At 37.5% G+C, this 13,540-nt stretch overlaps 1 protein-coding gene across 1 annotated transcript in view; it reads left to right on the top strand.

Moving 5' to 3' along the window:
* The first annotated feature begins 606 nt into the window (after window positions 1–606).
* HCRTR2 (hypocretin (orexin) receptor 2) overlaps window positions 607–13,540 on the top strand; it is a 144,929-nt gene continuing 131,995 nt past the window's right edge. The window contains exons 1-2 of the mRNA XM_011960196.1: window positions 607–747; window positions 5,431–5,529. The gene's annotated coding sequence lies outside the window, so the exon portion shown is untranslated. The remainder of the gene's footprint in view (window positions 748–5,430; window positions 5,530–13,540) is intronic.

The raw sequence follows: 13,540 nt of genomic DNA, 5'->3' as shown, positions 1-13,540 counted from the left end.
TTTTGTTTGTTTGTTTGCTTTTTGTTTTGACGGAGTTTCGCTCTTGTTGCCCAGGCTAGAGTCCAATGGCGCGATCTTGGCTCACTGCAACCTCCGCCTCCCGAGTTCTAGTAATTCTCTTGCCTCAGCCTCCCGAGTAGCTGGGATTACGGGAATGTGCCACCACGTCCGGCTAATTTTGTGGGGTTTTTTTTCAGTAGGGACGGCATTTCTCCACATTGGTCAGGCTGGTCTCGAACCCCAGACCTCAAGTAATCCATCCGCCTTGGCCTCCCAAAGTGCTGGGATCTGTTCTGTCTTTTCACCTTCCACCATGACAACTCTTTCTCTGTCTTCTGCAGACTCATCTTCTATGCGTCCTTTGAATATTGGTGGTCTATAGCAGCGGTCCCCAAACTTCTTCATACCGGGGATCAGTTTTTGAAAGACAAGTTTCCCAAAGACCAGAAAGGGGAAAGGCAGGGGATGGTTTCGGGATGAAACTTCCACCTCAGATCATCAGGTTAGATTCTCCTAAGTAGAGCGCACCTTGGGGGATCCCTCGCATGCGCAGTTCCCATAGGTTCATGCTCCTATGATAATCTGCTCCCTCGCCTGCCCACCCATCCGCCAGTACCCTTGGTCTACAGGATGTTTGTCTCAGGACCTTTCTCCATAAATTTCCAAGTGATATGACCAGTGGGCACCAAAGACTACCTGTGTGCATTAGTGGCTTCCAAATCCTGTTGTCTAGACCATGCTTATCTTGTGAGCTCTGGATTAATATACATCATTGTTTCTTTAAGAGTTATGCTAAGATATTCTACAGGGATAAGATGCCAGAATTAAAGTCACCCATGTTCTCCCTATTCAAACTGTCTTTTCTTACCATTTTTCTTTTTTAAATTAATTATCCTCTCCATTAGCATATAACCCCAGAGAAAAGCTACCAGTCTACTTTGTTGTGTCTTTTACTTCCCTTCGCAGTCATATTCTTCTAGTTACCAGTAGGTAGATTTTACTTACCAAATTCTGTTTAAATGTGCTCCCTCCTTCTCATTCCTTGTTTTACTGATTTACTTTGTCTTCATATACTGAAATATCAGTTGTGTGACAGACCCCAAATGGTCTTATTTTTCTTTTCTCAACTGGTTTCATTTTCACTTTAAAACCAGGTATCCCTGTACAAAACAAAGAAAAACCAAAACATATTCTTGACGTTGTTACATGTCAATGTCTAATCCCTCCATATATCCACGGAAGATGTCCTGGCTCTCGAATGTGGCATACAAAGTCGTCTCATAACTTTCTTTCTTTTTTTTTTTTTGAGACGGAGTCTTGCTCTGTCACCCAGGGTGGAGTGTGGAATGCAGTGGCGCAATCTCAGCTCACTGCAATCTCCGCCTCCCAGGTTCACGCCATTCTCCTGCCTCAGCCTCCCGAGTAGCTGGGACTACAGGCACCCGCCACCACGCCTGACAAATTTTTTGTATTTTTGGTAGAGACGGGGTTTCACCGTGTAGCCAGGATGGTCTCAATCTCCTGATCTCGTGATCTGCCTGCCTCGGCCTCCCAAAGTGCTGGGATTACAGGCTTGAGCCACCGCACCCGGCCATCTCATAACATTCTTAACCAACCTCCTTTACCCTTTCTCGCCTCACATGATACCATAGTCACATACCATACCATATTTTCTTCCCTGAATATAATAATACTTCTTACTTATTTTTTTTAAAAAAACTGGTATCCAATCTCTTGGAACTCTCTTTCCCCATATACTTACAGCAGAATAATCCTACATTTATACTCATCATATAAATTGTAATCCCTCAAGAACAAAAAAATTACCATCAACAGGAAAAATATTCCTTTTTTTCTCTTTGATAGCACTTTGTTTTCCATCTACTGCTGAAAATGAGTTGTTGAATTTTATTTTTCTTTATTTATTGATTTTCCAACCTAAATTCCAAGTTGAACAAAATATAGTATTAGCTGCACAGGCTATGTAAATAACTTCCCCTGTAAAATTGCTTGGTACACAGTAAACATGCAACAAATGCTACTAAGCTAATAAATGATTGAATAGTGGAGAACAATTATAAGATTTATGTGGAATTGGCATATATTAAATGTTTATCCCGGAGAGGGATAATATACAGTATAAGACATCTAGTCTGGATGCCATAAAACCTAAAGGAAGGACACTGATATTAATGCAAAAGTAATAATTCATTTGTATAGTAGCAAACAAATACCACATGGTTATAGAATTCTTATTACTATACTAAAAAAGACTCGCAAGTATTAATTTCCACAATACAGATCTATAACAACAATGACATTGCAAGGTCAAAAATGCTAATTCATTTCTGGGCAAATGCAAGAATGCCTTATTGGAGAGAAGTTGGAATAATTAATATTGCAGATAAAGTACCTGACATTAATAAAATCAGAATATCAGATTAAAGCAAAAGTTAAAAAAAATCAAGCTTTTATTTTTCTCCTTAAGATGACTGTTACAACCATTTTTGATGCCAATATATTTGTCCAAACTAATTTCTCTACATTATTCTGCCTAGGGATTTTGCTTAATTTCTCTAAAAATTCAAACAATGTTTTTCAGACTTTAGCGTGCATATGAATTACTTGGGGATCTTGCTAATAATATAGTATCTGATTTAGTAGGTTTGGAGTGAGGCCCATGTTTCTGCATATCTAGCAAGCTCCAAGGTGATTCCAATGCTTGTGGTCTATGTACCATACTTTGAATAAAGACTTTAGGGCAGTACTTCCAAATTTTGTTGTACCTTGGAATAGCCAGGGGATCTAAAAAACAACTGATGCCTAGTTTTCACTGCCATACACTCTGATTTAATTGGTATGGGATGCTACCTAAGCACTGAAATGTTTTTAAAAATCCCAAATGTTTCTAAGAGACAGCAAATTTAGGGAGCTATTAGCTTAGGGGATATTTAAAACTATTACATACTTATTTTCTCCCAAAATATAAGGTAATAATCTATTCTAATAAAGCTATTTTAATTACTTATATTCAGTTACTATAAATACAAAATATAGCTATTTTACTAGTTATATTTGTAAATTATCTGTGAATTCATATTTGCATAAAAGTATAATATATACATTAATTCATATTTTACCACAAATCTACATAATTGATAAAAATAAATACTATATTGTTGCTCTTTCTAGTGAATACACAAGGGGAATATATGCTAACTAATAAATACAGTGGCTTAAGAATACTATAAATTTGCACAGACATATGCATACATACAGTTGTTTACTGATGTATATAGCCCTTATCATGAGTCAGATAATGACTTAAGTGTTTTACGTATAAACTCACACCAACCTTATGAAATAGGTACTATTATTATCCCCATTTAAGGGTATTGAAACAGACACAGAGAGGTATTTTGGCTAAGTGACACGACCAGCAAGAGGAAGAACTGAGATTTTAACTCAAGGGTCTCTCAGGTTCAGTACAATAGACTGCTATATAATGTTATATTTTGATAATTCATTTTGATGATCTGTTGGGTGAGTTTGATACTCCTTCCTTTTAGTGTAGTGTCCCTTTGAAATTATTTCATAAAGATGATGATGATACATAATTATTTGCAATAAGAAAAGAGCTAATTGTATCTTACATGACTTTGTATCTGCTCTCGATGTAAACAGTTTAGCTCTGGGAAAGGTGTTTTAGTGAAATCATGATGGGAGGTAGAATGAATCTGTAGAATCTACCTGAATGGAATTGTTAGTTTGTTGTTAGAGATCATTTGTTTTTCAATAGAAACTAATGTCATTGATGTTTCCAACAGTGAGGCAAACCAAGGTTTATAGTACCTTTATTTAAATTAGCCAAATTATCTAATATTACAAGAGTGATAAAAAATGGCAGCAAAGGGCAAAATTAATTTCAAATGTTAAACTACTCAAAAGTTGTTTTCTATTGTGTAATGATCGTGTGTGTGTGTGTGTGTGTGTGTGTGTTTCTACTCTTTGTGGGAACTGTATCAATCTCTTTTTTTTTTTTTTTTTGAGACGGAGTCTGGCTCTGTCGCCCAGGCTGGAGTGCAGTGGCCGGATCTCAGCTCACTGCAAGCTCCGCCTCCTGGGTTTACGCCATTCTCCTGCCTCAGCCTCCAGAGTAGCTGGGACTACAGGCGCTCGCCACCTCGCCCCGCTGGTTTTTGTTTTTGTATTTTTTAGTAGAGATGGGGGTTTCACCGTGTTAGCCAGGATGGTCTTGATCTCCTGACCTCGTGATCCGCCCGTCTCGGCCTCCCAAAGTGCTGGGATTACAGGCTTGAGCCACCGCGCCCGGCCTCAATCTCTTTTAAAAGTAAATGATGACCAAAAGAATTCTAGAGGGTCTGTTTTGGTAAACAGCAGCTGTCTTCAAAACTCAGTTCCTCCAACATTATTCATCTAAGGCTCTGGATTATCAGTCGTTGATTGGAAATCTTAGAAGTGGGCATTCCTTGCTCTTATATCAAATGGATGTCAGGCAGTAACAGCCTTACTTACCACCCACCTACCATGTGCTTCTCCATGTTACTTCAAACTTGAGTGTAAGCATTGTTTCAGAAGCAGTGACTAGAGTAGCCTGCAGGATAGTTGCTGAGGAAACTCTGGGATGTGTTGGGAAGCCAATATGCTCCTCCTACAAAGTTTGAGTTAATGGTTAGTTGGTTAAAGATCCCCTGGCTATTCCAAGGTACAAAATTAGTTAATGGGAGCATCTTATTATGGCTAGAAAATACTGTATCTCTGACATGCTTCCAATTAAATCTCTATAAGGCTGAGATTATGAACATCAGAATCCATGGCTGGGATTCAGGTAGCATATGTTTATATGAGCATTTTAAGAGGGATAGGATCCATGACACTTTATTTCATGCTTAAACACATATGGGAATCACCAACTTTTAAGAACCACCATTTTACAGGGATAACTGCATTGCAGTGCAATTTTACAGACAGAGAACTTGAATGATAAGAAAATAAAATGACTGTTTCTGATACTTTCTTTTTATTTCCTGATTTATTTTAGTTGTGAACCTGCATATTGTCATAAAATGGGGAAAGTTAATATCTTTCACTCAAAACATTTGCATGAATGCTTATAACCTTAGGGCAATATTCTAGTTGATTAGTGTGAACATAGCCGGAGGCCCTTATAAAAAAGTAAGCTTTCCCACCACAGAGACCCTTTAAATCTTTCATTCCCTGTCATTTCTTATGTTTGTTATTCTTCTAAAGTCGTTTTATTTTTTTTTTCTCAACCAAATACAGTTTTGTTTTGTGGAAAAAATTACTTTAATGCTAAAAGGCCAAAATATGTTTGCTCATAACTGTTACTGTATTTCAAAAGAGGTCATCAAAGTGTTTCATATTTGTACCAATATGAGCACCCAACAGGGTTTAATACTACACAGCAAGGATTTTCTCTGAGACAGTGCAGATATGGCCACTCTTTCCAACAAGTGAAAGTGGACACAACTGTGGGTAAAAAGTGAGGTGAGCAAAATGCTATTTTGATTAATATTTAGTGTGCTTTCTGTTCTCTTCTTTCTATAAAGCATGAGTACAAGAAAGGTCAATTCAGGACGCATCAAAATATCTGGACAAAGCCAAACAGGTCATCCATAAATAAACAATAAATTAGAAATTGAATATAAACCCATTTATGCATGTTTTAAATAAAGTTTGCAAGCCAGCATTTCTATCTTGATATCATGAAACCAACACCTTGACCATGTAAAGTTTAAAAGAACTTTTAAAAATATTCTAATGATAAAAATAATTTTAAATATACTTTGAGGGGATATTTATTCATATTCAATCCCTATATTTAATTAAATCTATATAAAATTTGAAGACTACTCTCAGAAAATATTTGAATACATTAGTTAAACAAGACAAATGTACTTGGCTTTCAGAACTTCTGACTGGAAATCATTTAGAATGTTTGATAAAGCTAAATCACTTTAATGATGTTTTTCACTAAACTTTAAAATTTTACATTCTAATCAATGCTTCTGTTAAAAACAAAAAAAAAATAGATATTGCAATCACATTAAAGATTCTATCTTTTACAGAAGCACTAAGAACATTAGATGTCATGATGTCACCCTCAGGTCAACCTCAGTTTCCAGGATGCAGCCCTGAAGTGTGTTTATCACTCAGCTCTCATTCTGCTGACAACACATTGATTACATACATTTAATATTCTACATTAAAAAAAGCATTTTATTAAGGTATGATTGACATTAAAAGTTGACTATAAATATATACAATGTATACAACTTGATGTGTTTGGAGATAAGTAAACACCCAGGAAGTTGTCACCACAGTCAAATCCAAAACACATTCATTACCTCCAAAAGATTCCTCCTACCCTTCTTCTTCTTATTATTATTATTATAACTGGTATGATAAGAACACTTAACATAAGATCTACACTCTTTGCAATATTTAAGTATACAATACAGCATTGTTAACTGTAAGCACTGTGCTATACAGAAGAACTCTGGAGCCTACTCATCTTGTATAACTGAGACTTTTTACCCTTTGGTTATACCTCCCCATTTCTACCTCCCCCAGCCCTGGAAACCTCTGCTCTACACTCTGCTTCTGTGAGTTTGACTTTTTCAGATTTCTTGTGCAAGTGGGATAGGAGTATTTGTCTTTTTAATGTCTGGCTTATTTCCCTAAACATAATGTCCTCCGGTTCATCCACATCATTGCAAATGGCAGGATTTCCTTTTTAAAGGCTCGATAATATTCCATTTTATGTATTTATCATATTTTCTTTATTCATTTTTCTGTTGATGGAAATGTAGGTTGCTTCCATGCCTTTGATATTATAAACAATGTTTCAATAAACATGAGTGCAGATGATGCCTTTGAAATCCTGCTTTCAATTCCTTTGGCCCTGTACGCTTCCCTTAGAGGATACTGCAGGTTTATTTCTAGACAGCTACAATAAAGTGAATATGACAATAAAGTGAGTCACACAAATGTTTTGTTTTTTCTGTGCATGTGGAAGTTATGTTTATACCATACTGTAATACATTTAGTGAGCAATAGCTTTATATCTAAAAATTAAATACCCTAATTAAAAACATTTTATTACTAAACAAGGCTAACAATCATCTGAATCTTTACTGAGTCATAATCTTTTTTTGCAGACCACTGGGTCTTGCCTCAATGTTCATGGCTGATTACTTATCAGAGTAATGGTTGTTGAAGGTTGGGGTGGCTGTGGTTAATTTCTTAAAATAAGACAACAACAAAGCTAGCCACATCGATTGATACTTCCTCTAACAAAAAATTTATCTGTGTCATGCAGTGCTGACTGATACTATTTTACCTACAATAGAACATCTTTCAAAATTGAAGTTAATCTTCTTAAGTCTGCCACCACTTTATCAACCAAGTTTGTGTAATAATTTAAATCCTTTCTTGTCATTTCAACAGTGTTCACAGCATCTTTCCTAAGGGTAGATTAAGAAACCATTTTATTTGCTTATCAAGAGAAGCAGCTTATCCCATAAATATTTGTCATGAGATTGTAGTAATTCAGTCACATCCTCAGTCTCCACTTCTAATTCTATTTCTTTTGCTATTTCTACCACATCTGCAGTGACTTCTTCCACTGAAATCTTGAGCTTCTCAAAGTCATCCATGAGGACTGGAATCAGCTTCTTCCAAACTCCTCTTACTGTTGATATTTTGGTTTCCACCCATGAATCACAAATGTTCTTAATGGCACCTAGAATGGTGGATTCTTTCCAGAAAGCTTTCAATTTACTTTCCCAAGATCCATCAGGGAAATCATTCTCGATGGGGACTGTAGTCTTATAAAATTTATTTCTTAAAAAATAAAACTTGAAAATCAAAATGGCTTTTTGATCCATGGACTACAAAGTTATGTTCTGTTAGCAGGCATGAAACTACATTAATCTCCCTGTAGATCTGTGTCTGTCAGACCATTTGAGTAACCAGTGCATTATCAATGAGCAGTACTATTTTAAAAGGAATCTTTTTATTCTAAGCAGTAGGTCTCAACAGTGGGCTTAAATTATTTAGTGAACAATGCTGTAAACAGATGTGCTGACATCCGGGCTTTGTTGTTCCATTTTATATAGACCACAAGCAGAGTAGGCTTAGCTTAATTCTTAGGGGTATGCCTGCATAACCAAGTTCTACTTTTACTTATTTGAAGAATCTTCATACTGCTTTCCATAGTGGTCACATCAATTTACATTCTCCCCAACAGTGTTCAAGGCTTCCCTTTTCTCTACATCCTTGCTAACACTTGTTATCTTTTGTGTTTTTTTAATAGTAGTCATCCTAACAGGTGTGAGGTAAAATTTCATTGTGGTTTTGATTTGCATTCCCTAGATGATTAGAAGTGTTGATCAACTTTTCATATACCTTTTGGCCATCCATATGTTTTCTTGAAAAATTATATATTCAGGTCTTTTGTCCATTTTTTAATTGGTATGTTTTTATTTGTTTGTTTGTCTTTTGCTATAAAGTTTTAGCAGTTCCTTATATATTTTGGATATTAAGTATTTATCTGATATATGCTGTCTTAATATGTTTGGGCTGCTTTAACAAAATACTATTGCCTAGGTAGCTTATAAAAAACAGAAATTTATTCCCCAAAGATTTGGAGGTTAGAAGTTTGAGATTAGGATGTCAACATGGTAGGTTTGGTGACAGGCCTCTTTTGGGGATCCTCATATGGTAGAAAGAGGGCAAGAGAGCTCTCTGAGTCCCTTTTAAAAGTAAAATAATCCCATTCACAAGGGCAAAGCTTCCCAAAGGCCTCATCTTCTAGTATCTTCACATGGGCAATTAGCGGTTCAACATATGAATTTTGAGAGGACACAGATATTTGCATATGGTTACCAAGTATTTTATTACATTACATAGGTTGCATTTTCATTCTGTTGATTGTTTTCTTTGTTGTGCAAACAATACCAGTTGTCTATTTTTGCTTTTGTTACTTGTGTTTTTGATGTCATATCCAATAAACCATTGCCAGAGCCAATGTTAAAGTTTTTTCCTGTGTGTTTTTTTTTTGTTTGTTTTCTAGGAGCTTATGGTCATCTTTTAAGTTTAAATCTAATTCACTGTGAGTTGATATTTCTGTGTGGTGCAACATAAGGGTCCAATTTTATTTTATTTTTTTGCATATGGATATCCAGTTTTCATAGCACTGCTTGTTACCCTCAGCAAAGAACAGTTGTCTATAAATTCATGAGTTTATGTCTAGGCTTTCTGTTCTGTTCCATTGGTCAACATGTAGTCATATATCACTTAACTAGAGGGAAGGGATACATTCTGAAAAATGCATTATTACATGACTTCATCATTGTGCACACACTACAGAGTATAGTTACAGAAACATAGATGGTATAGCTTACTACACATCTAGGCTATATGGTATAACTTTTTGTTCCTAGCTTACAAACATGTATAGCATATTACTGGATACTGAATATTATAGGCAATTGTGTAACACAATGGTAATCATTTGTGTATCTACATATATCTAAACATAGAAAAGGTACAATAAAAATATGGCATCATAATCTTATGGAACCATCATCATTTATGCAGTCAGTCATTGACGAAAACATGATTATACAATTTGTGACTATATCTGTTTTTATGATAGTACCATGCTGTTTTGATTATTGTAGTTTGTAACATATTTTGTAATGAGGAAGTGTGATATCTCTAGCTGTGTTTTTATGATTCAAATTTGCTTTGGTCATTTGAGATCCATACTGGTGGAGTTTAGTTATTCAAAACTAGGGAAAACAGACAAACAGATAAAAACTAACACCAAGTTAGCAGAAGAAAGACAATAAAAAATGGTTAGAGCAAAAATAAATAATATAGAGAACAAAAAAAATCAGAAAAAATGGACAAAACTAAAATGTATGTTTTTGAAAAGACAAACAAAATTAACAAACCCTTACCTTGACTAAAAAAAGAGACTTAAATAATATTGGAAGTGAGACAGGAGATATTACAACTGATGCTAAAAAAAAAAAAAAAAAACTCTGAATATTTTCTTCTAAGATCAGAAAAAGACAAGGAGGTCTACTAATTCTAGTAAACATTGGAAATATAGTTCTAGTCAATTAATCATTAAAAAAAGACATTTAGATTAGAAAGGAAGTAAAATTATCTCTGGCAGATGACATAATCTTATATATGGAGAATCCCTGGAGATTACACACACACTCACAACTTCCAGAGTTAATAAATGGGTTCTTCAAAGTTGCAGGATACAATATCAATTCTCAAAAAACACTTGTATTTCTACACACTAGCAAAGAACTCTGAAAATGAAAATAACAAAACAATTCTACTTATAAGAGCATCAGAAAGCATGAAAAGCTTAGGAAGGAATTTACTAAGAATGCACAAGTTTTATGTACCGAAAAATAAAAAATGTCATTAAAAATAATTAAAGAGAATCTACACACATTGCAGTTTTCTGACTCCAGGCCCTGGCTCTTGGGTGGCATCTCTGGATCCACTCAGGACCAGGGAGAACTTGTTGCCCTGAAGGGAAGGACACAAGTCTGACTGCCTTTACCGCCTACTGATTGTAGAGGCCTAGGGCCTTCAGAAACACAGGTGGTAGACAGATAGTAGTTACCGTGGGCATTAGGCATGACCCAGTGCTATGTTGGTTTCTGGTTTGACCCAGCACAGTCCAAGGGTGGTAACCACATGGGTGCTTTTGTCACCGCTCCTTAAGTTCCAGGCAGCCAGCAAAGAGAGAGATACTTTGTTTGGGAGAAATTAAGGGAAGAGAATAAAAGTGTCTGCTGCTAATACAAGGAATTCTTCCGGATCTTATCCAAGACGTCTACGAGTCTGCAACAGCCAAAGCATTATTGGTCTTTGGGTGTCCTCAGTGCAGATAGAGCTGCAATGTTCAAAAACTTATATTATAACACTCAAGTCCCATTTGATACCTGAAAAGCTTTCCCAAGAAAGACAGGCACAAACAAGTTTGGACTTTGAGGACTACAATAAATACCTAACTCCTCAATGCCCAGAAACTGATGAACACCCACAAGCATCAAGACCATCCAGGAGGTGGCTGGCAAGATGGCTGAATATGAACAGCTCCAATCTGCAGCTCCCAGCGAGATCAATGCAGAAGGCAGTGGTTTCTGCATTTCCAACTGAGGTACCCAGCTCTTCTCATTGGGACTGGTTAGATAGTGAGTGCAGCCCACAGAGGGCGAGCTGAAACAGAGTGGGGTGTCACCTCACCCAGGAAGCACAGGGGGATGGGGAACTCCCTCCCCTAGGCAACGGAAGCGGTGAGAGACTGATGAATTGACATGCTTTTCCCATTGTCTTCACAACCTGCAGACCAGGAGATTTCCTTGGGTGCCTACACCACCAGGGCCTTGGGTTTCAAGCACAAAACTGGGTGGCCCTTTGGGCAGACACTGAGCTAGCTGCAGGAGTTATTTTTCACACCCCAGTATTGCCTGGAATGCCAGTGAGACAGAACCATTTACTCACCTGGAAAGGGGGCTGAAGCCAGGGAGCCAAGTGGTCTAGCTCAGTGGATCCCACCCCCATGGAGGCCAGTAAGCTAAGATCCACTGGCTTGAAATTCTCACTGCCAGCACAGTAGTCTGAAGTCAACCTGGGACACTTGAGCTTGGTGGGGAGAAGGCGTCCACCATTACTGAGGTTTGAGTAAGCAGTTTTCCCCTCACAGTGTAAACAAAGCCACTGGGAAGTGAAACTGGGTGGAACCCACCACAGTTCAGCAAAGCCTCTGTAGCCAGAATGCCTCTCTAGATTCCCCCTCTCTGGGCAGGACATCTCTGAAAGAAAGGCAGCAGTTGCAGTCAGCGGCTTATAGATCAAACACCCATCTCCCTGGGACAGGGCACCTGGGGGAAGGGGCGGCTGTGGGCATAGCTTCAGCAGACTTAAATGTTCCTGCCTGCCAGCTCTGAAGAGAGCAGCAGATCTCCCAGCACAGTGCTCAAGCTCTGCTAAGGGGCAGACTGCCTCCTCAGGTGGGTCTCTGACCCCTGTGTCTCCTGACTGGGAGACACCTCACAGCAAGGGTCAACAGACACCTCATACAGAAGAGCTCTGGCTGGCATCTGGTGGGTGCCCCTCTGGGAAGAAGCTTCCAGAGGAAGGAACAGGCAGCAATCTTTGCTGTTCTGCAGCTTCCACTGGTGATACCCAGGCAAACAGGGTCTGGAGTGGACCTTCAGCAAACTCCAGCAGACCTGCAGCAGAGGGGCCTGAGTGTTAGAAGGAAAATTAACAAACAAACAAAAGAAATAGCATCAACATCGGAAAAAAAAAAAAAAAAAAGCACATCCGTGCAAAAACCCCATCTGAAGGTCACCAACGTCAAAGAACAAAGGTAAGTAAATCCACAAATATGGAGAAAAACCAGCACAAAAAGGCTGAAAATTCCAAAAATCAGAATATCTCTTCTCCAAAGGATCACAACTCCTCAAGTCAAGGGAACAAAACTGGACAGAGAATGAGTTTGATGAATTGACAGAAGTAGGCTTCAAAAGGTGGGTAATAAAATCCTCCGAGCTAAAGAAGCATATTCTTACCTAATGCAAGGAAGCTAAGAACCTTGAAAAATGGTTAGAGTAATTGCTAACTAGAATAACCAGTTTAGAGAAGAACATAAATGACATGATGGAGCTGAAAAACACAGCATGAGAACTTTGTGAAGCATACATAAGTATCAATATCTGAATCGATCAAGCGAATAAAAGAATATCAGAGATTGAAGATCAACTTAATGAAATAAAGGGAAAAGACAAGATTTGAGAAAAAAGAATAAAAAGGAAAGAACAACGTCTCCAAGAAATATGGGACTATGTGAAAAGACTAAACCTACATTTGATTGATGTACCTGAAAGTGATGGAGAGAATGGAACCAAGTTGGAAAACATTCTTCAGGATATTATCCAGGAGAACTTCCCCAACCTAGCAAGACAGGCCAACATTTAAATTCAGGAAATACAGAGAACACCACAAAGATATTTCTTGAGAAAAGCAACCCCAAGATACATAATTCTCAGATTCACCAAGGTTGAAATAAAGGAAAAAATGTTAAGGGCAGCCAGAGAGAAAGGTCGGGTTACCCACAAAGGGAAGCTCACCAGACTAACCATGGATCTCCCTGCAGAAACCGTACAAGCCAGAAGACAGAGGAGGCCAATATTCAACATTCTTAAAGAAAATAATTTTCAACCCAAAATTTCATATCCAGCCAAACTATGCTTCACAATGAAGGAGAAATAAAATCCTTTACAGACAAACAAATGCTAAGAGACTTTGTCACTACCAGGCCTGCCTTACAAGAACTCCTGAAAGAAGCACTAAATATGAAAAGGAAAAACCAGTACCAGCCACTGCAAAAACAATTCTAGAATAAGTGTGATGTGTTGCTGATTAGAATATATATATATTCTATATATAATATAGA

The sequence above is a fragment of the Colobus angolensis genome, unplaced genomic scaffold (assembly GCF_000951035.1).
Source record: "Colobus angolensis palliatus isolate OR3802 unplaced genomic scaffold, Cang.pa_1.0 Scaffold51, whole genome shotgun sequence".
In the NCBI taxonomy this organism is placed as follows: Eukaryota; Metazoa; Chordata; class Mammalia; order Primates; family Cercopithecidae; genus Colobus; species Colobus angolensis.
This window is presented reverse-complemented; position numbering and strand designations above follow the sequence as displayed.